Genomic DNA, 21,638 nt, shown 5'->3' on the forward strand with positions numbered 1-21,638 from the left:
CACACAGATTTAACTAAATTGGCCAAGTAATGTGCTCCATCTGTCTCTTTCCAGATCTCTTTCCCCGTCTGTCTCTTTCCCCGTCTGTCTCTGTCTGTCTCTTTGCAGGTCTGTCTCTATCAAGGTCTGTCTCTATCCAGGTCTGTCTCTATCCAGGTCTGCCTCTTTCCTCGTTTGCCTCTTTCCTCGTCTGCCTCTTTCCCCGTCTGCCTCTTTCCCCGTCTGCCTCTTTCCCCGTCTGTCTCTTTCACCATGTCTCTTTCCCCATCTGTCTCTTTCCCCGTCTGTCTCTTTCCCCATCTGTCTCTTTCTTCGTGTGTCCCCATCTGTTTCTTTCCCCATCTGTTTCTTTCCCCGTCTGTCTCTTTCCCCATCTGCCTGTCTCTGTCTGTCTCTATATCTCTGTTTCTTTCCCCATCTGTCTCTTTCCAGGTCTGTCTCTTTCCCCGTCTGTCTCCCCGTCACTTTGTCTGTGTCTTTTCCTTTCTGTCTCTTTCCCTGTCTGCCTGTTTTTGTCTGTCTCTATTTCTCTGTCTCTTTCCCCGTCTGTCTCTATCAAGGTCTGTGTCTTTCCCCATCTATCTTTGTCTGTCTCTCTGGCTGTCTCCTCCTTCCCTGTCTGCCTGTCTCTGTCCCTGTCTGCATGTCTGTCTGTCTCTTTCCCCATCTGTCTCCTTCCAGGTCTGTCTCTTTCCAGGTCTGTCTCTTTCCAGGTCTGTCTCTGTCTGTCTCTTTCCCCGTCTGTCTCTGTCTGTCTTTTTCACTGTCTGTCTCTGTCTGTCTCTTTCACCGTTTTTCTCTGTCTGTCTCTTTCCCTGTCTGTCTCTATCTCTCTGTTTCTTTCCCTGTCTGTCTCTGTCTGTCTCTCTGTCTGTCTCTCTCTGTCCCTCATTGTCTCTCTCTATCAGTCTCCCCACTGACATCTTATTACCTCACATATAAGCTTCTTATACTATGAATGTCTATTGTTCCTATAGCAACCACTCACAGCTCCTACTAATAACCTGTAGTTCCAGGCTCCAATTACTTTAATGAAGGCATGTTATTTGGAGAGTAACTGTAAAGTGCGGGGTTACATTTTCCTGTCAAAACATAGTCTACGACGTTCTCTGGGTCACATAAGGTGTCTGTGCAAAATTTCGTGATTGTAAATGCGATGGTGCGGATACACTTTTCGTTTCACTTTTTCCCCATTATGTAGATAGGGGCAAAATTGATTAGTAAATTGGAACGCGCGGGGTTAAAATTTCACTTCACAACATAGCCTATGACGCTCTTAGGGTCCAGAAGTGTGAGTGTGCAAAATTTTGTGGCTGTAGCTGCGATGGTGCAGATGCTAATCCCGGACATACACACATACATACATACATATAGAATGCACCCTATAGAATGTAAGCCTGCAAGGGTGGGGCCCTCTTCCCTCTGTACTAGTCTGTCCACTGTAACTTGTATATGTATTTTGTATGTAACCCCCTTCTCATGTACAGCACCATGGAATTAATGGTGCTCTATAAATAAATAATAATAATAATAATAATAATAATAATAATAATAATAATAATACATAAACACATTCAGCTTTATATATTAGACAAGCTGTACTACCCGGCTTCGCCCAGGTTAATAACTGTTGTTAACAAAATAGAATGTATTAACAAAAATTTATTCTGCACAGAAAAGCCATAAAACAAATAGATAGAAATGTAATTATTAAAAGGCAAAAAGTAAGCTAATAGAAGCATTTCACAACATATATTTCAACACCACAGATATTCCACACAGATTTAACTAAATTGGCCAAGTAATGTGCTCCATCTGTCTCTTTCCAGGTCTGTCTCTTTCCCCGTCTGTCTCTTTTCCCGTCTGCCTGTCTCTGTCTGTCTCTTTTTTTGTCTGCCTCTTGCTCTCTGTTTCTTTTCCCATCTGTCTCTTTCTAGGTCTGTCTCTTTCCCAGGTCTGTCTCTTTCCCCATCTGTCTCCCCATCTCTTTGTCTGTGTCTTTTCCTGTCTGCCTCTTTCCCTGTCTGCCTGTCTCTGTCTGTCTCTTTCCTTGTCTGTCTCTATTTCTCTGTCTCTTTCCCAGTTTGTCTCTATCAAGGTCTGTGTCTTTCCCCATCTATCTTTGTCTGTCTCTCAGGCTGTCTCCTCCTTCCCTGTCAGCCTGTCTCTTTTCCTGTCTGCATGTCTGTCTGTCTCTTTCCCCATCTGTTTCTTTCCAGGTCAGTCTCTTTCCCCATCTGTCTCTTTCCCCATCTGTCTCTTTCCAGGTTAGTCTCTTTCCAGCTCTGTCTCTGCCTGTCTCTTTCCAGGTCTGTCTCTTTCCAGGTCTGTCTCTTTCCAGGTCTGTCTCTTTCACCTTCTGTCTCTGTCTGTCTCTCTATCTGTCTTTCTGTCTGTCTCTCTTTCTGTCTCTCTTTCTGTCTCTCTGTCTGTCTGTCTATCCGTCTCCCCACCGACATCTTATTACCTCACATATAAGCTTCTTATATTATAAATATCTTTTGTTCCTATAGCAACCAATCACAGCTCCTACTAATAACCTGTGGTTCCAGGCTCCATTTACTTTAATGGAGGCATGTTTTTTGGAGAGTACCTGTAAGGCACGGGGTTAAATTTTCCTGTCAAAACATAGTCTACGACATTCCCTGGGTCACATGAGGTGTCTGTGCAAAATTTCGTGATTGTAAATGCGACGGTGCGGATACACTTCTTGTTTCACTTTTTCCCCATTATGTAGATAGGGGCAAAATTGATTGGTAAATTGGAACGCGCGGGGTTAAAATTTCGCTTCACAACATAGCCTATGACACTCTCGGGGTCCAGACGTGTGAGTGTGCAAAATTTTGTGGCTGTAGCTGTGACGGTGCAGATGCCAATCCCGGACATACACACACACACACACACACACACACACATTCAGCTTTATATATTAGATTACGTTTCTCAAATGTAAGTTATTTCTGTGACCATTGTGGGTTTTTCCTTCACTAAACAAGGGGCAACAACAATTTTGACCATGTATGTATTGTGGTAGAGCCACTCTATCAGCAGTAGGGGATGGATGCAGGAACACCTCACATGATGATTTTAACCTGGTTTATTATCATCAGTCACAATCCATAGACAAGAAGACAGCACTACTGCCTCCAGCACAGGAACATACAGAGCTAAACAGAAGACCATGAGTGTGTCCAGAGGCCTGGCTTTTACCACCCTGAGGTGGAGATATGGTGAACAGCCATCACACCCATCTCTTTAGCTGTCCACACAAACCCGGCCCAGGTAATACAAATAAACCCTCTCAGCACCTAATGTGCTGGAGTACTACATCCGGGTTCACATCACTGATTTCAATAGTCGCAGCGAGACATATCTCCCCTCGCAGTGGCGTAACTACCGCGGTCGCAGCGGTCGCGACCGGGCCCGGGAGGTTAGGGGCCCGCCGTCTGCCAGGCAGATCAGCAGCCAGCTCCTGTCAGTGTAAGAGGAGCTGCGCTGATCTGCCGCAGACCACGCGGCCGCTATTTGACCCGCTGCCGCCGCCAACACCGGGCCCCCAAGCCTGGTGTCAGCGGCGGCATCGGGGCCCCCTGCCTGGTGTCAGCGGCTGCGGCGTCTCACCCGTCACCGCGCACAGTAATGATGAAGCATAGCGTGGCCGGTGCCGCACTATGCATCACCATTCTCCCTCTGTGCGGTGACGTCACTCCCGCGTGACTGCTGTGCTGAGTTCACAGAGTGCAGGACGGGAGGACGCCGACCGCACCGCAACACCAGGAGAACAAGCAGCGGGGAGGACGAGCAGCGGTGGAAGAGGAAAGTGGTGAGGACAGAGCAGCGGCTGGGGATCGAGGAGAGCGGTGAGGACAGCAGCGGTGGAAGGAAGAGAGAAGGTGAAGACTTGTTGGTTTTTTTTTTTTTTAATACAAATTAGTGAGTGGGGAAGCTGCATTATTATACATGGAAGCCTGAAGAGGCTGCTTTATACATGGAGGTCTGAGGAGGCTGCATTATATATAGAGGCCTGGAGAGGCTGCTTTATACATGGAGGTCTGAGGAGGTTGCTTTATACATGGAGGTCTGGGGAGGCTGCATTATTATACATGGAGGCCTGGAGAGGCTGTATTATACATGGAGGCCTGGAGATACTGCATTATACATGGAGGCCTGGAGATACTGCATTATACATGGAGGCCTGAGGAGGCTGGGTGCATTGTTATACATGGAGGCCTGGAGAAGCTGGCTGCTACATTATACAAGGAGGCCTAAGGAGGCTGGGTGCATTGTTATACATCGAGGCCTGGAGAAGCTGGCTGCTACATTATACATGGAGGCCTGAGGAGGCTGGGTGCATTGTTATACATGGAGGCCTGGAGAAGCTGTCTGCTACATTATACATGGAGGCCTGAGGAGGCTGGGTGCATTGTTATACATGGAGGCCTGGAGAGGCTGGCTGCATTATTATACATGGAGGCCTGGAGAGGCTGGCTGCATTATTATACATGGAGGCCTGGAGAGGCTGGCTGCATTATTATATATGGAGGCTACCTTATACATGGACTATGGGGGTGCATTATAAAACATTGGGGACTATGTGGTGCAGTATAATATATGGAGAACTATGGGGTGAATTATAATATATGGAGAACTATGAGAAATTCATTATAATAATTGGAGGGCTACTTTATACATGGAGGATTATGGGGGTGCATTATAATACATGGAGGACTATGGAAGTGTATTCTAATATATGAAGGGTTATGTGGGACCCTTTATACTATTTGGAAGGCTATGTAGGGGCCATTATTGTATTTGGAGATCTATATACAAGGGGGGACAAAGATACAAGCAGGGGATGGGAACGTTTTGTGCTGAGGGAAAAAGGCTCTTCCCTCAGCACCCAGCTTACCCATGCTCTGCTGTACATCTCTCAGCACCCAGCTTTCCCATGCTCTGCTATACATCTTCTCTCAGCACCCAGCTTTCCCATGCTCTGCTATACATCATTTCTCAGCACCCAGCTTTCCCATGCTCTGATATGGGAAAGCTGGGTGCTGAGGGAAAGATGTATAGCAGAGCATGGGGAAGCAGTGTGCTGAGAGAAGATGTATAGCAGAGCATGGGAAAGCTGGGTGCTGATAGAGGGAATTCAGATCATGGGAAACCTAAGTGCTGTGGGTAAGAGCCAAGTGTCAGCATCATTATCCTGTACCCCGAGTGTCAGTGTCATTATCCCGTACCCCAAGTGTCGGTGTATGTGGAGGGGGGGCCCAGATCTGAACTTTGCACCGGGGCCCATCAAACTCTAGTTACGCCCCTGTCCCCTCGTGTACATCACCAGTGATCACATGACAGTATATATATTCCAATTATGTTTTTATTTAAAAATATAAAGCAACACACATTTAGTATATGTATACAGGGTCGGACTGGGGTGTGAGGGCCTACCAGGGAAATTGCCTCTAGGGGCCCACACTATAGCTACCATAAACGTTTTTATTACTTGTACATTTTCTACTTCTCTCAGTATAACGTGCTCCTTTTAGCAAACTCTACAGTGTGCAGAAGAGCCCTGTCCTGTGCCTGCAGATAGCGCATAGAGCCCTGTCCTGTGCCTGCAGATAGCGCATAGAGCCCTGTCCTTGCCTGCAGATAGCACAGGATTTCTTGTAGCCTCTTGGGAACCTGTCATCAGAAATTTGGCTTTCAACCTAAAAGTTTCCCCCTCTGCAGCTCGTGGGCTGCATTCTAGGAAGGTTTCTATACTTTTTGTGCCCCCTTTTAAACCAAAATAAATACTTTATAAAACTGTACCTTTCGGTTTGAAAATCTTGTAAATCGTCCATGGGGGCGGGCCGTGTGGCGTCCGTTGCTGTATCTTACGCCGTCCCCCATGCTCCAAATCATCCCTCAGAACGCCGCCCACTGCGCCCGAGGTCCCATGCACGCCGGGACACCTAGTGACGTGGTCACAGGCACGAGAGTATGGGCGGCGCTGTGATTGCATCGCAAGTGCCCGCCCATACTCTCGTGCCCGCCCTTTCCCCACTGCCTCCAGCGTTCTGCGCCGGCCCGACGTCACCTCCTTCCCATCGTACCCTGCAGCAGGAAATAGATGGGAAGGAAGGAGCAGGCCACCACAGGAGAAGCGGAGGATCTGAGCAACGTACAGAGGGGAGAGCGTGCCCACGAGAGTATGGGCGCGCACTTGCGATGCAATCACAGCGCCGCCCATGCTCTCGTGCATGCGACCACGTCACCAGGTGTCCCGGCGTGCACGGGACCTCGGGCGCAGTGGGCGGCGTTCTGAGGGATGATTTGGAGCATGGGGGACGGCGTAAGATACAGCAACGGACACCACACGGCCCGCCCCCATGGACGATTTACAAGATTTTCAAACCGAAAGGTACAGTTTTATAAAGTATTTATTTTGGTTTAAAAGGGGGCACAAAAAGTATAGAAACCTTACTAGAATGCAGCCCATAAGCTGCAGAGGGGGAAACATTTAGGTTGAAAGCGAAATTTCTGATGACAGGTTCCCTTTAATAATGGAATCTGTGATTTACAGTCAGTCGCAGTTTTTCTTACACACGGACATTCCTTGTCCTAGGAAAACCACCAAGTCCATCAGCCAAAATATATTCAAAGAGAAGCAAAATTTTATCCAGCATCTTCACATGGAAACGTTTACTAACATTAATCCCCCTCTGCCGCCATCTATCTAGGAAATCCCCTATAAGGGTGCGGCCCAGCCGTCCACTATCAGAGTTTGCAGCATGTTAGCTGTGGCATGGTTCAGCTGCATCCAAAACGTTGCGTTGTAAGTACAAACACAGTGGATGGATTTCTAGAAATCCCGTGCCCAATGTGCTTCTTTTTTCCGCAGCAAACACTGACCTGTGGATCTTCTTTCTAGACCACAGCATGTCAATTGTTTGCTGCGTAATCGCATGCTCCTCCGTATGTGTCACGCTCCCCGGGCCCTCGGCTCCCCTTCCCGGGTCTCCTGTCCCGCTCCCCGGCTCACCTGCCACGCTCCCCGCGTCCCAGTTTCTTGTGCCCGTCCTTCCTAGGCTCCCTGGCCGCCGATCCCGGCGCCCGACGGCCTCCCAGGCCCTGGCCGGCTCCCCTGCGTCCTCCTCTCAGCCTCCTTCCCTGGCTTCTGGCACCCGGGCCGCGCGCATGCGCATTAGGGCGCGCGCGCGGTCACTGACCCTTTCTTAAAGGGCCAGCGCCCATTAACAGGAAATGAGGTTAGACAGGTACGGGGTATAAAGGGGGTTCTTGTCCAAGGGGGCGGGGCCTGATCTTCGTGTTTTCTGAGCTAGGAGTCAGGTCTCCTTGTGTTTTCCTGCCATACTTACGTATCTCTCTTCTAGAGCTGATCCCGCCTCGCCATCCAGTCCTGCTGAATCCCGAGCCCCGCACGCTGTCCGTCTGCCATCTGACAGTCCGTACCATCTCGGATCCCTGCGGTGACCCGTCATCTCGCTCCAAAGGTTCCGGACCCCGCCTGACATCATCTTGGCTTCCGAACCTGAGCTACGTCACCCGGACTGCCATCTGTGACTCCGTGGTCCCAGGGACTCCTCCGCTACCTTCACTTGCACGGACTGTTCTGCTGCCCATCAGTGCTTCAGCTACCGGACTCCCTACCACCATCTTAGAGTTCGGCCCAGTGGATCCACCTCCTGGGTCTGCCCGACCGCCCGGCCCTGACAGTAAGATCAGGCCATGGATCCCGCTGCAGCACTATTGGCCCTGCAAGAGGAACTCCAACGCCAGCGTGAAGTCCAGACCCGCATGCTGCAATTTATGACCTCCGTGGACACCCGCCTGTACACGTTACAAGCATCAATGACGCCTGCGGCAACCAGGTCCCCCACTAGGCAATCCACGGCTCCCGCACCAGTGGCAGCCGCGTCGGATGCCTCCCGACTCCGTTTGGCGTCACCACCTCGTTATGCTGGAGATCCCAAGACCTGCAGGGGCTTCATAAACCAATGTTCCCTTCATTTCACGCAGCTGCCACATCTGTTCGCCTCCGACCAAGCCAAGGTCGCCTTTATAATGTCTCACCTGGAGGGCGAGGCACTGGCGTGGATGAACCCCTTGTGGGAGAAGGAGGACCCCATGACCAAGGATCTTCAAGAGTTCCTGCAGGCCTTTCGCAGTACCTTTGACGAGCCGGGACGCGCCTCTGCGTCTGCTTCATCACTTCTCCGCCTACGTCAAGGAACACTGACGGTGGGCCAATACGCCATCCGTTTCCGCACTTTGGCTTCTGAACTCGGGTGGAATAATGAGGCCCTGACAGCCGCCTTCTGGGAAGGACTTTCGAGTCGCATCAAAGATGAGTTGGCGGGTCGTGACGTGCCCTCCACCCTAGATGCCCTGATTGCCCTAGCCACTCGAGTGGACATTCGTTTTCAGGAGCGCTCCAAAGAGCTGGTTCGTGAGCGACGTGCGGTACGGCACTCCTCCCCGCCACAGAAATCCTCTGTGCCACAGTCATCAACAGCTGGGATTCCTGTCCACGAACCCATGCAGGTTGACCGAGTACGACAGTCTGACCAACGTCGAGCAGAGCGGCTCGCCAAGGGCCTCTGCTTTTACTGCGGAGAGGGCACACATCTCCTACGCTCCTGTCCGGAAAGGCCGGGAAACTCCAAAGCCTAGGGTTGGTAGGAGAGGCCACCCTAGGTGCTGGGACTCTCTCAGACCCAGTTATGTGGACGGTACAAGTATCAACAGGAGAGACGCGCTTCACGGCTGAGGCATACCTCGACTCCGGAGCAGCAGGCAATTTTATCCAGCAGGCCACGGTGGACAAATACCAGCTGCCTGTTACTCTACTCGAGAAGCCCCTACTGATTGCCTCGGTGGATGGGAGACCCCTCTCTGATACCATCTCCTGGATCACCAAGCCGGTGGAACTGCGTATCGGTGCTCTGCACACCGAGAACATCTCTCTCTACGTCCTTCCACACATGTCCCATCAAATCCTGCTGGGACTTCCTTGGTTGCGAACACACGAACCATCAGTCAGCTGGGGTACTGGCGAAATCACCCGTTGGGGCTCTGCCTGTCATGAAAGATGTTTAAAGTCTATACAACCAGTCCGACGACCTCCGGTTCCTGAGTACCTACCGGGTCTGCCCTCGGCCTATTGGTCCTTCGCGGACGTTTTTGACAAGAAGGAGTCTGAGGTACTTCCGCCACACCGTCCCTACGATTGCGCCATCGACCTGCTCCCAGGAACAACACCACCTCGAGGACGGATATATCCGTTGTCTCCAGCCGAAACCAGGGCCATGTCCACCTACATCACGGAAAGCCTGGCAAAGGGATTCATCCGGAGATCCTCCTCTCCTGCGGGAGCAGGCTTCTTCTTCGTTAAGAAGAAAGAGGGTGACCTACGCCCATGCATTGACTACCGGGGCTTGAATCAGATTACCATAAAAAACAAGTACCCCCTACCGCTCATCCCCGAATTATTCGATCGGCTCAGAGGAGCCCGTGTGTTCACCAAACTGGATCTTCGGGGTGCCTACAACCTAGTTCGTATCCGCTCTGGAGACGAATGGAAGACCGCGTTTAATACTCGCGATGGGCACTATGAATACTGCGTGATGCCCTTCGGTCTGTGTAACGCTCCTGCCGTATTCCAAGAACTGGTGAACGACATTTTCCGGGACCTCCTCTACGTATGTGTAGTAGTTTATCTGGATGACATCCTTGTCTTCTCTCCGGACCTCCAGACCCACAGAGAGAACGTAAAGCTGGTTCTACAAAGACTGAGAGAGAATCGTCTCTACGCCAAATATGAAAAGTGCGTCTTTGAGCAGTCTTCTCTTCCTTTCCTGGGATACATCATCTCGGGTACTGGGCTGCAGATGGATCCAAAGAAGGTCTCCTCCATCCTCCACTGGCCTCCCCCTTCTGGACTGAAGGCAATCCAACGGTTCCTGGGATTTGCCAACTACTACCGCCAGTTTATCCCTCACTTCTCCGCCCTGACTGCTCCTCTCTCCGCTCTGACCAAAAAGGAGGCTAATCCAAAGGACTGGTCACCTGCGGCCGACGCCGCGTTTTGCTCCCTGAAGCGAGCATTCGCCTCCTCTCCTGTACTCCACCGACCGGAGTTAAACCGCCAGTTCACCTTAGAGGTGGATGCCTCCTCCTCAGGAGCCGGAGCAGTGCTCATGCAAAAATCCTCCTCCGGGAAGATGGTGACTTGCGGTTTCTTCTCTAAAAGCTTCTCAGCACCTGAACGTAATTACACCATCGGTGACCGAGAACTATTGGCGGTCAAACTGGCTCTGGAGGAGTGGCGCTACCTCCTGGAAGGAGCAGTGTACCCTGTGATTATCTACACGGACCACAAGAACTTGGAATACCTGCGGTCCGCTCAGCGACTGAACCCACGACAAGCCAGGTGGTCCTTATTCTTTGCCAGGTTTGACTTCCAGCTTCACTTCCGACCCGCAGACAAGAATATACGCGCTGATGCCTTGTCTAGGTCTCTCATGCCTCTGGAGCAGGAGGAAGAGACTACCCAACCTATCATCTCTCCTAGCAAGATTGTTCCGGTGGCTCCTGTCACTCTGGCCCAGATACCACCCGGGAAGACCTATGTCTCTGAGACCGACAGGCAAAAAGTGTTACACTGGGGTCATGCCTCGAAAACAGCCGGCCATGCAGGCCAGAAGAGAACATGGGGTGCGATTGTACGCCATTACTGGTGGCCATCCCTTCGCACGGACGTTGCCGCCTTTGTCTCTGCCTGCCCCTCTTGTGCCAGGAACAAGACGCCCAAACACCTGCCCTATGGCCGTCTTCTGCCTCTGCCGATACCCTCAGTTCCATGGCAACACATAGCGATGGACTTTATTACGGACTTGCCAGTATCATCCGGACACACAGTCATATGGGTCGTGGTGGATCGGTTCTCCAAAATGGCTCACTTCGTCCCTATGCCCGGACTGCCCTCTGCTCAGGAAATCGCGGAAGCCTATATACAACATATCTTCCGCTTGCATGGCTTTCCTTCCCACATCGTGTCCGACAGAGGAACTCAGTTCACCTCCCGCTTCTGGAGGGCTCTCTGCAAACATCTGGGAGTGACTCTGGACTTTTCTTCCGCTTACCATCCTCAGTCTAATGGCCAAGTGGAAAGGGTCAATCAAATCTTGACCTCCTTCTTACGTCACTATGTCAACGCCCATCACGACGACTGGTCCACGCTTCTGCCTTGGGCTGAATTCTCCCATAACCACCACGTCAGTGAGTCGTCCTCCAAATCTCCCTTCCATGTCGTTTACGGACTGCAGCCTTCCGTCCCGTTGCCTATATCCCCTTCTTCGGATGTCCCTGCTGCTGATACTGTAGCCCGTGACTTCGCTACCATTTGGGACTCTGTCAAGGCGTCCCTTGGGCGCGCTTCCCAGCGGATGAAGAAACACGCTGACAAAAGGCGTCTAGATCCTCCGTGTTTCTCTCCTGGTGACCTGGTCTGGCTTGCTTCCCAGTACATCCGACTGAAGATACCTTCCTACAAGCTGGGTCCTCGCTACATCGGGCCGTTTAAGGTCCTCAGCAAGATCAATGAGGTCTCCTACAAACTGAGGCTTCCGACCACGATGAAAATACCCAACTCCTTCCACGTCTCTCTACTCAAGCCGGTGTTCCTTGGTCCCTTCTCCGCTGCTGCCAGTCCGGCTCCTCCTCCTATTGCTGAGGACGACATCTATGCGGTAAGGGATATCGTGGCCATGAAGACTGTTCGTGGCCGGCAGTTCTTCCTGGTGGACTGGGAGGGGTATGGTCCTGAGGATAGATCCTGGGAACCCAGGGAGAACGTGGGCTCTCCTCTGATCCGTGCCTTCATGTCCCGGTTGCGGGGAGGGGGGCGTGGGGAGGGGGGTACTGTCACGCTCCCCGGGCCCTCGTCTCCCCTTCCCGGGTCTCCTGTCCCGCTCCCCGGCTCACCTGCCACGCTCCCCGCGTCCCAGTCTCTTGTGCCCGTCCTTCCTAGGCTCCCTGGCCGCCGATCCCGGCGCCCGACGGCCTCCCAGGCCCTGGCCGGCTCCCCTGCGTCCTCCTCTCAGCCTCCTTCCCTGGCTTCTGGCACCCGGGCCGCGCGCATGCGCATTAGGGCGCGCGCGCGGTCACTGACCCTTTCTTAAAGGGCCAGCGCCCATTAACAGGAAATGAGGTTAGACAGGTACGGGGTATAAAGGGGGTTCTTGTCCAAGGGGGCGGGGCCTGATCTTCGTGTTTTCTGAGCTAGGAGTCAGGTCTCCTTGTGTTTTCCTGCCATACTTACGTATCTCTCTTCTAGAGCTGATCCCGCCTCGCCATCCAGTCCTGCTGAATCCCGAGCCCCGCACGCTGTCCGTCTGCCATCTGACAGTCCGTACCATCTCGGATCCCTGCGGTGACCCGTCATCTCGCTCCAAAGGTTCCGGACCCCGCCTGACATCATCTTGGCTTCCGAACCTGAGCTATGTCACCCGGACTGCCATCTGTGACTCCGTGGTCCCAGGGACTCCTCCGCTACCTTCACTTGCACGGACTGTTCTGCTGCCCATCAGTGCTTCAGCTACCGGACTCCCTACCACCATCTTAGAGTTCGGCCCAGTGGATCCACCTCCTGGGTCTGCCCGACCGCCCGGCCCTGACAGTATGGAGAACACAAACGAGAGACTGCAGCGCACTGAACCCTGATTGTGGGTACTGACAGCTGCGGTCTCCTGCAGAGGAGACGCGCGGCCCCGCAGGTCAGGACCCGCTCCATGCAGAACACAGTGAGTCCTGATCGTGGGCACATACCCTAAGGGCGGCTTTGCACACTACGACATCGCAGGTGCGATGTCGGTGGGGTCAAATCAAAAGTGACGCACATCCGGCGTCACTTGCGATGTCGTAGTGTGCAAATCCTAGATGATACGATGAACGAGCGCAAAAGCATCGTTATCGTATCATCGGTGTAGGCTCCGACATTTCCATAATGCCGGTGCCGCGACAGGTACGATGTAGTTCCTCGTTCCTGCAGCAGCACACATCGCTGTGTGTGAAGCCGCAGGAACGAGGAACATCTCCTTACCTGCCGCCAGCGGCTATACGGAAGGAAGGAGGTGGGCGGGATGTTTACATCCTGCTCATCTCCGCCCCTCCGCCGCAATTGGCTGCCTGCCGTGTGACGTCGTTATGACGCCGCACGACCCGCCCCCTTAGGAAGGAGGCGGGTCACCGGCCAGAGCGATAGTCGCAGGGCAGGTGAGTGCATGTGAAGCTGGCGTAGCGATAATTATCGCTACGCCAGCTATCACAAGATATCGTACCTGCGACAGGGGCGGGGACTATCGCGTGCGACATCGCAGCATCGGCTTGCGATGTAGCAACGTGCAAAGCCCGCCTAAGAGTCAGTATGTGGTGGTGTGAAGCATTACCACCCAATACACTTTTCCATTTGGAGACTGTGGTGAATATTTGTCTTCACTATAGTTTCAAAACTAGTTTTACATGTTGGATAAACCCTTTACTAGTCCTGTGTATTCTGACAACACTGTTCTATAGACAGATCAGGCTTTTTTTTTTTTTTTTTTTTTTTTTTACAGTATTTATTTTGAAAAGCACCAGGTAAGTGCTGCCTCAAGCAGTTCTGCATTTGATGTGTGAGGCCATATGGCACCCCAAACAAAATACAATATTTAGTGTAGGACTGCCCCATGGGATTTGCCGTGACGTTGGCGGGGTGGCTCAAAATATTGCAATGTTTTGCCAAAAATCTCTAATTTATTAACAAATACAGTATAGAAATCGTGCTGGCTCCTTCTTTTTGAATACAGTATTTATACTTAAGCTCCTCCTGTACTATCATCACATATAGAGGCCCCCTGAAAAGTAATTACATATAGCCTAATATAATGACACTGGGGGTACAGGATAATGACACTGACACTGGGGGTACAGGATAATGACACTGACACTGGGGGTACAGGATAATGACACTGACACTGGGGTACAGGATAATGACACTGACACTGGGGGTACAGGATAATGACACTGACACTGGGGTTGCAGGATAATGACACTGAAAGTACAGGATAACGACACTGACACTGGGGGTACAGGATAATGACACTGACAATGGGGGTACAGGATAATGACACTGACACTGGAGTACAGAATAATAACACTGACACTGGGGTTGCAGGATAATGACACTGACACTGGGGGTACAGGATAATGACACTGACACTGGCGGTACAGGATAATGACACTGACACTGGGGGTACAGGATAATGACACTGGGGATAGCAATGGGCCCCCCCAGCCTTGTGTACTGTAGCAATGGGCCTCTCTTCCTGTCCCCCAATATGCCATTGATCACACACACACACACACACACACGTTCTCACCTGTCCTCCGTTCCTGCGCTGTCCTTACCTTACCAGTCCGCAGGCTCATGGACCCCTCCATGATCTCGTCCAGTGCACGGAGCCGCCGCCGCAGGATGCCATCATGGCTTTACTGCAGTTAAATGCTTTGCGGCGCCGTAAAGCATTTAACTGCAGTAAAGCAATGAAGTCAGCCTGCAGCCGCGGCTCCGTGCACTCGACGGGTCACTGAGGGGGTCTGTGGCTTGCAGTCTGGAGCACCGCGGGAACAGAGGAGAACAGGTGAGAATGATTAATTTTTTTTTTTCTTCGGCTCCTTATGAGCACTTACCTCTCCTCTGCAGCCCTGCACATCCTCTCCTCTGCTGCTCCGTCGGCAGTGTGATGACGGCCACTGTGTCAATGCGGGGCTGAGCAGCTCCTCCGCCTCCTGTCACTGGCCGCACTGTTCACATGTACGTGCGTCTGAAGGATGCACGTACATTTGAATAGCGCGCGGTGCAGGACCTACGGTGAGTCACATGACTGTCTGTGATGTCACCACAGGTCCTTCTGCACCCGCAAAAACTGCAGCGATAGTACAGAACTTGTGATATCGCTGCAGTTTGTAATTGAAAGGCTGGGGAGGAGGGGGCCCATCAGAGCGTGGTGACCCTGCCCAGTCTGCCGCACATAACGCCGGCTGTGAAAAAACGGCGGCCCCGCGGCGCTGTACACAGCTCCGCACTAATTAAGGCACGTGGGGCCCACTGAGGGCCCGAGCCCTACCGGGGAATCCCCCGGTACCCCGGCGGGCCAGACCGAGCCTGTATGTATATATACATTTAGAATATCCAAAGAGAGAAGTGGAATAGAAATAAAACATCACATTTATTAGATGTAGTTAAAACTCCACCCAGCAAGTGAATGTACACTAAGGAATAGATGAATAGAACCTACGTACGTGTTTTGGCAGGTAGCCTTTTAACACTATGAATAAAGGCCGCTTTACACGCTGCGACATCGCTAGCATCGGCTAGCGATGTCACGTGCGATGTCGCGTGCGATGTCGCGTGCGATAGCACCCGCCTCCGTCGGTGGCACGATATGTGGTGATCACTGCCGTAGCCATAGTGAACAGTATTGCTACGGCAGCGTCACATGCACATACCTGCTCTGCGACGTCGCTGTGACCGGCGAACCGCCTCCTTTCTAAGGTGGCGGTTCGTTCAGCGTCACAGCGACGTCACAGCAGCGTCACTGAACCGCCGCCCAATAGAAAAGGAGGGGCGGAGATGAGTGGCCGGAACATGCCGCCCACCTCCTTCCTTCCTCCTTTTCCGGTGGACGCAGGTAAGGAGATGTTTGTCGTTCCAGCGGCGTCACACATAGCGATGTGTGCTGCCGCAGGAACGACAAACAACATCGTTACTGCAGCAGCAACGATAATTGGGAAGATGGGGGGATGTCACCGATGAGCGATTTTGAACGTTTTTGCGACGATTCAAAATCGCTCATAGGTGTTACACACAAACACATCACTAAAGCGGCCGGATGTGCATCACAAATTCCGTGACCCCAACAAGATCGCTTTAGCATGTAAAGCCACCTTAAGGCTACATGCCAAAATGCTTAGGTTCTCTTCATCTATCTCAGTTACATTCAATTACTTGATGGTGTTTTAACCTCTTCATGGCTTTTGATGTACATTTATGTCAAAGGTAATGTCCTTGCCTTTGATACGGACTCACAAGCATCTTTCCCTCAGATGACGGCTAATATGATCAGCTGTTATGTGCCTCTAAGGCCCTGTGCCCACAGGAGAAAATACCTGCGGAATTTTCTGCAGGTATTTCCGCAGGTTCACACAGGAGCTCCCTGGAATCCGCAGCTATCCATTGCTGTGGATTTGATATGGAATTGTTGCGGACAACTTGCGGAAAACGTGCGGAATTCGAGCCTTCTTCCTGCGGATTTTCCCCCCTGTATCTCCATAGTAGAAAGGCAGGAAATCAGCAGGAATAATTGACATGCAGTTCTTTGCGGCTGCGGGAAATCCACAGCATTTTCCGCAGATGCAAAATCCACAAATTTAAAACAGCAGTCCCCAAATCCCCTAGGATAACATGGGGAGTGACTATACTTGCGCAAATCTGCGGAGTTATCTGGAAAATCTAGAAAATCCACATGTTTTCCACAGCAAAATCCGCAGGTATTTTTTCCCGTGGGCACAGCGCCTAACAGCCACAAGTGAAACGGATATCCGCCCGCAGTTTTTAACCAGTTTAATCCCACTGTCAATCTCTGAAAGCAGTATTTAATTACGCTGGCAGGGAACACATCATTCCCCAGTTCTATTGGCGCGCTCGTCATGTGATTGCGAGGTGCCAATGGGTTGGCACGACAACCAGGGGTCAGCAGATGACCCCTGTGTCTGTTATGATGATTTTCTTATGAATGCCGACTGAGAGCCAGTGTTCATATGAAGTCATCATTTCTGTTGTACAGAACAGTGCTAATGTACCGCACTGTACAGCACAAACTATAGGATGATCAAGTCCCCTAAGTGGAGTTGTGGAGGTGGCACTGAGCTATAGCTTGTTTGTTCAAACGTAATAAGAATATCTGTGTATATAACTAAATCAAAATGTAGATGTAGATGCAAAATTATCTGTCTGTCTGTGTAGCAATTGCACAGACCCGTAGTATAATTCAAAGTTGTATAATCATGAAGGAGTTAACTAAAGATGATAAAGCCAGAATGTGAAGCTATAAACTCTTATCAGTAATGTTCACACAAAAGGAATGTACGGGAGGGCAGGAGGGATGAGAGAAATTGGGGAGTGAACACACTCCTTCGTTAGTTTCAAGGTTATTTACGCTTACTTACTGTATAATTGGATCTATCGTAATATACGAGCCAGTTGGTGATGCTGGCTGAAAAGAGAGCATGTCTGTGTTCTTTGTCTTATATACATTGATATATATCGGCACTGGTATACAGCATTAATGGGGCACCGTCTCTGGATCCTAAATGAAGACTCCATTAGCAGTCTTGACCCAAAATTCCTCCCTTGACAGTTTGGCGCACCAACGTGGAGCTCCTTCAAGGACGCATACCGACCTGGAGATACCGATGGTTTGGACGTCGCGGACTGAGATCTCCCTCTCCTCCAAACAGGCTGATCACCTCCGACCCCACGGGTAAGTGTTACATACTGTGTATTCACTACCGTTGTGGTTGGTTTTGGAGAGGAGGGAGTGACGGGCTGTGTGTCCATATCGGTGTTAAAAGGTACCTGATTGTGACTCAGGGGTGTTGCCCGCTGGAGTTCAGAGCACGATCCCAGCCCTGAGGTGTGGATCGAGTGTCACAAGGGATCCAGAGGACGGTTGTTAGGGCAGGAAAGATGGTGGTGGCTGGATATAGCTAGTTAGACTGACCCGGTCTGTAATTAAAGACGCGGGGGGGTTCCCGTGGCTGAAGATAGGGATTAGGACATTAATTTTGGTGCAGCTGATCAAGTCCGGAGGGAATACATTTTGTACCCCTCCTCCATATCACGGGATACCCTTATTACTATATAGCTGAGGAGTTGCCAGCTAGTATAGAGGTGTAGCCTTAGGTGCCGGCCGGACTCTAACGTTCACCGCATAGTTATATTAGTGTAATCCAGACACCACCAAGATAGCAAAACTGTTCAGACAGAGGAGACAGAAAGTTGAGAGGCCTGAAGGTTCACAGAATGTGTTAGAGCTAGTTGCAGAGAGAGAAGGGAAGAAAGCTGTACGCCATGCCTTGGAGATGTTTAAAATGTTAGAATTACCAAAAGGAGGTCGGCTACAACCGTCACTATGGGCAACAGCATTGAAAGCAAAAAAGGGCAAGTTAAAAGATAGGAGATTGTTGAATGATGCAGAATTGTTTGGCAGAATATCGCAGGCATTGCTATCAGAAAGATATATTGAGGTTGAAGATGAAGATGAGCAAGGAGATGTTGTGTTTTACTATATGTTACCCGAGTCTGAGGACAGATCTGAGGGTCCTCCGATAGGTTGTTTTGTTGCTGCCCCACAACCTGATCCCCATTCTATTCCCCGTCCCGGAGATATTCACAGATGCTGCAGTCACTAGACAGCATCCCTTAACCCTTTCCACACCCATACCCCTTTTCCCTCCCATACCTGCAATGCCGTCTCTCCCCTCACCGGCCAGTCTGCCGTCACACTCCCCAATTACCAATCCCCTCCCCTTGGATCCCTCTTTTTCCCTTAGGACACATAGTGAGCCTTACCCCGAATCTGACGAGGAACAGCCCTCATTTAAATATGTCCCTTTCAACCCCACCCAGTCAGCGGCATTAATCTCCTGCCTGCCAGATCCCAGCATTAACCCTATGCGATTTTATAGGAAGATGCTACAGGTCCATCAGTTATACTCAGCTGCCCGGAAGGACCTTGTTAATCTCACCAAAGTAAAAGCAGGAGACAGTTTTTGGCCCTTGTGTATACAACCGCGCCGGTGCAGCCCCCACCACAGCCCATGCCCCGACAGGGCCCAAACCCCATATACGTAGCTCCCAATCAACAAAACTAGCAGAGCCAGCAACAGAATTGTTGGCGTTGGGGTCAGCCCGGTCACTATCAAAGAAAGTGTCACACCCACAAATCTCAGTGTTTGGCCAGGTACCCTCAAAACCGTAACCAAAACTTGCAACACATAAATTTACAATACAGGTGTTCCCTGTAGATTCAGTAATGATCTACCTGAAGCCAGGTGTGCCTTTTCCCAGAGTATCATAGTATCCCTTTAAATCAGTCCCAGGAGATTTCCCAAGATACTGCCCACAGTCCGGCTGCACCCAGGAGTCTGCCCCAACCTTCCCTAATGACACAGGGGGAGCCCCGGACTGCTTGTTTTTGTTGCAGTGATTTCCAATCCCAAGCTACCCGCTTTAATGATGTTCTCCATTCCACTCCATCAATCTTAAGGTTTCTATAATATATGTTTCTGTAGTACTTTTGTTTCTGCTGGCTGATACGGTACAGAAATATATTTTATATATTTCTATAGTGAAAGTTCTGCCCATGTTTTTTTTTTTTTTCTTGTATCTGTTTTGTCCACCAGCTGTTCTAATATCGCGCATCCTGAAGGAGACAGGGGGACATAAGTCAGCGCAGGGATGTGTGGGAGTATTATCAGTAAGCTGCTGCTAATCACAAGTTGTAGAGAGCAGAGGAAAAAAAAAAAAAAAAAAATAAGGAAGTAGAACAAGTTGTAAAAAAAAAAAAAAAAAGTAGTTTTAGCAGATTTACAAAGCAGTTTCTGTCTTATGTACTAACAAGTGCTTTTTCCGGCTGGTGGAGTGGATTTTGTTTAATCCTTAAAGTTCAAAATTTCATAGGAGATTATCAATAGTATTCTGCTGCTATTTAAATAATTGAATTAATTTTGCAGGGAAAAGTATATTTTTTAAAATATACAAATTAGGTTTTTTTTGTTTTTATGGTTATGTTTTTGTTTTCTTTTATTTTTGCATACAAAATGCCAATATTGATTACTTTCCTTTTCTTTTGTAGATACAGAATATCTATGAACCCTGTTGTAAGGTTTCAAAATTTCCCAGTAGAGTATAAGTTATATTTATTTATTAGTTAATCATATTGTTTACTGTTATAGACCTATATATTTTGCCACAGTAGTATATAAAAAGGGAGGAAGTAGATATCTATTGCATTTTTCCAGCAGCAGATATATTGGATAGGCTTTAAAGCAGGCTTTAAAGTTGGCCTTTCTTTTGCAACAGTTATGTCATGTTTATTGGATTATTATGAATATAAGAATATATGTCTGTTATAGGAATGATCTAATCTATATTTCTTTTAGTTTTTGTTTTTATAGATGAAACCAGATGGTGGTCGATTCTGCACTGGATATGCTACAGTTTACACAACATGAGGTAGTCTAAATTTTGGCCACTCCCTCCCCTCCTATCGGTACGGAAGGAAGTGACGTAAGTGCCTCTCTAGATGGGTGGAGCAGAGGCAGGTAAGATAGTCAAAATGTGTATGTAGGATGTAGATCTTTCCTGTTGTCAAATAAGCTAGGTACGCCAAAAAGAAAGTCTAGATCTGAGCTGATGGAATCGGATGGAGATCCCCGCACAGGTGCAGCGGACCAAGAAGCAGTGAACGGGCCTAGAGTTGAGGAGTCCTTTACCATGCATAAAGACCATGCCTCGGTGACACCGGTCACGTCAGTGACTTCTGTCACTCCTTGTGTTCTTAAATCCCTACAGGAAAAAGTGAACCAATAAGAAGTGGAGTGCGAGACGCAGGGAGCCGGCTGACTGAGGAAGGTCTGTGGATGAAGGGCGGTAAGCTTTCTCTGCCATGAGATCTCTTCTTAATGATGGCCCAAGTAACATGGACTAACATCTGTGAAAGTTGGATATCAGTGTGCGCTTTGGTGACGCCAGGGTTCAGTACCCAGGTAGACAAACTCACCCGGTCTTGTGAAACATGTTCTTAAAACAATGAGGAAAAACTGTAAAGAGTCCGTAGAAACACCCTGCACCTGCTCTACCCATTCTTAGAGACTGCAAACTAATTATAGTTGTTTATCATGAGCACATTGTATGCAAGTCTGTGCGTGTTGTGTAGATTTCTTTCCAGGTCTGGTCAGAAGCTTTCCAGTGCAGAAAACGACGTTATTGCTGAAAATCCACATAATGCAAGTGGTATGTAAAAAAAAAAAAAAAACCCAAACTGATAAGTTGTAAATCAATGCGTGTTTTGTTTCTCTTTAGTGTGTGTTGTGTTTCTCTTTAGTAATAAACAGGTTCCAATGTAAAATGTTTTTCTTTGGTCTAGCGCAAACCACGTATAATTTTCATATGATTGACTAATTAGAGAAATAAACAAGTGTATTTTCTAATTCCAGATCCTAAATCAGAGTTAGTAGTATATGGTTTTCGGTCAGGAGACTGATTAATCCTAAAAGGACACAGAAATTTCGATAAAGCTCAACGGCAGGACAACATAGATTCACGCCCCGCATTGCAGAAGGGTCGATCCACCGAAGCTGCACTGAGCGTCCTGCTTATATTTATCCTTTACAAAAAACCTGTACAGTCCCAAACCATCATTGCCGAAATAGTTAGAAGAGAGGACTTAGAGAACCTTGAGACATGGGAAAGTCCAACTACAAAGGGTGAGGACTCGCCTAGGGGTCCTTGGTCTCAAACCGGTGAA

This window comes from Anomaloglossus baeobatrachus, chromosome 6, assembly GCF_048569485.1.
Source record: "Anomaloglossus baeobatrachus isolate aAnoBae1 chromosome 6, aAnoBae1.hap1, whole genome shotgun sequence".
NCBI classification, from domain to species: Eukaryota; Metazoa; Chordata; class Amphibia; order Anura; family Aromobatidae; genus Anomaloglossus; species Anomaloglossus baeobatrachus.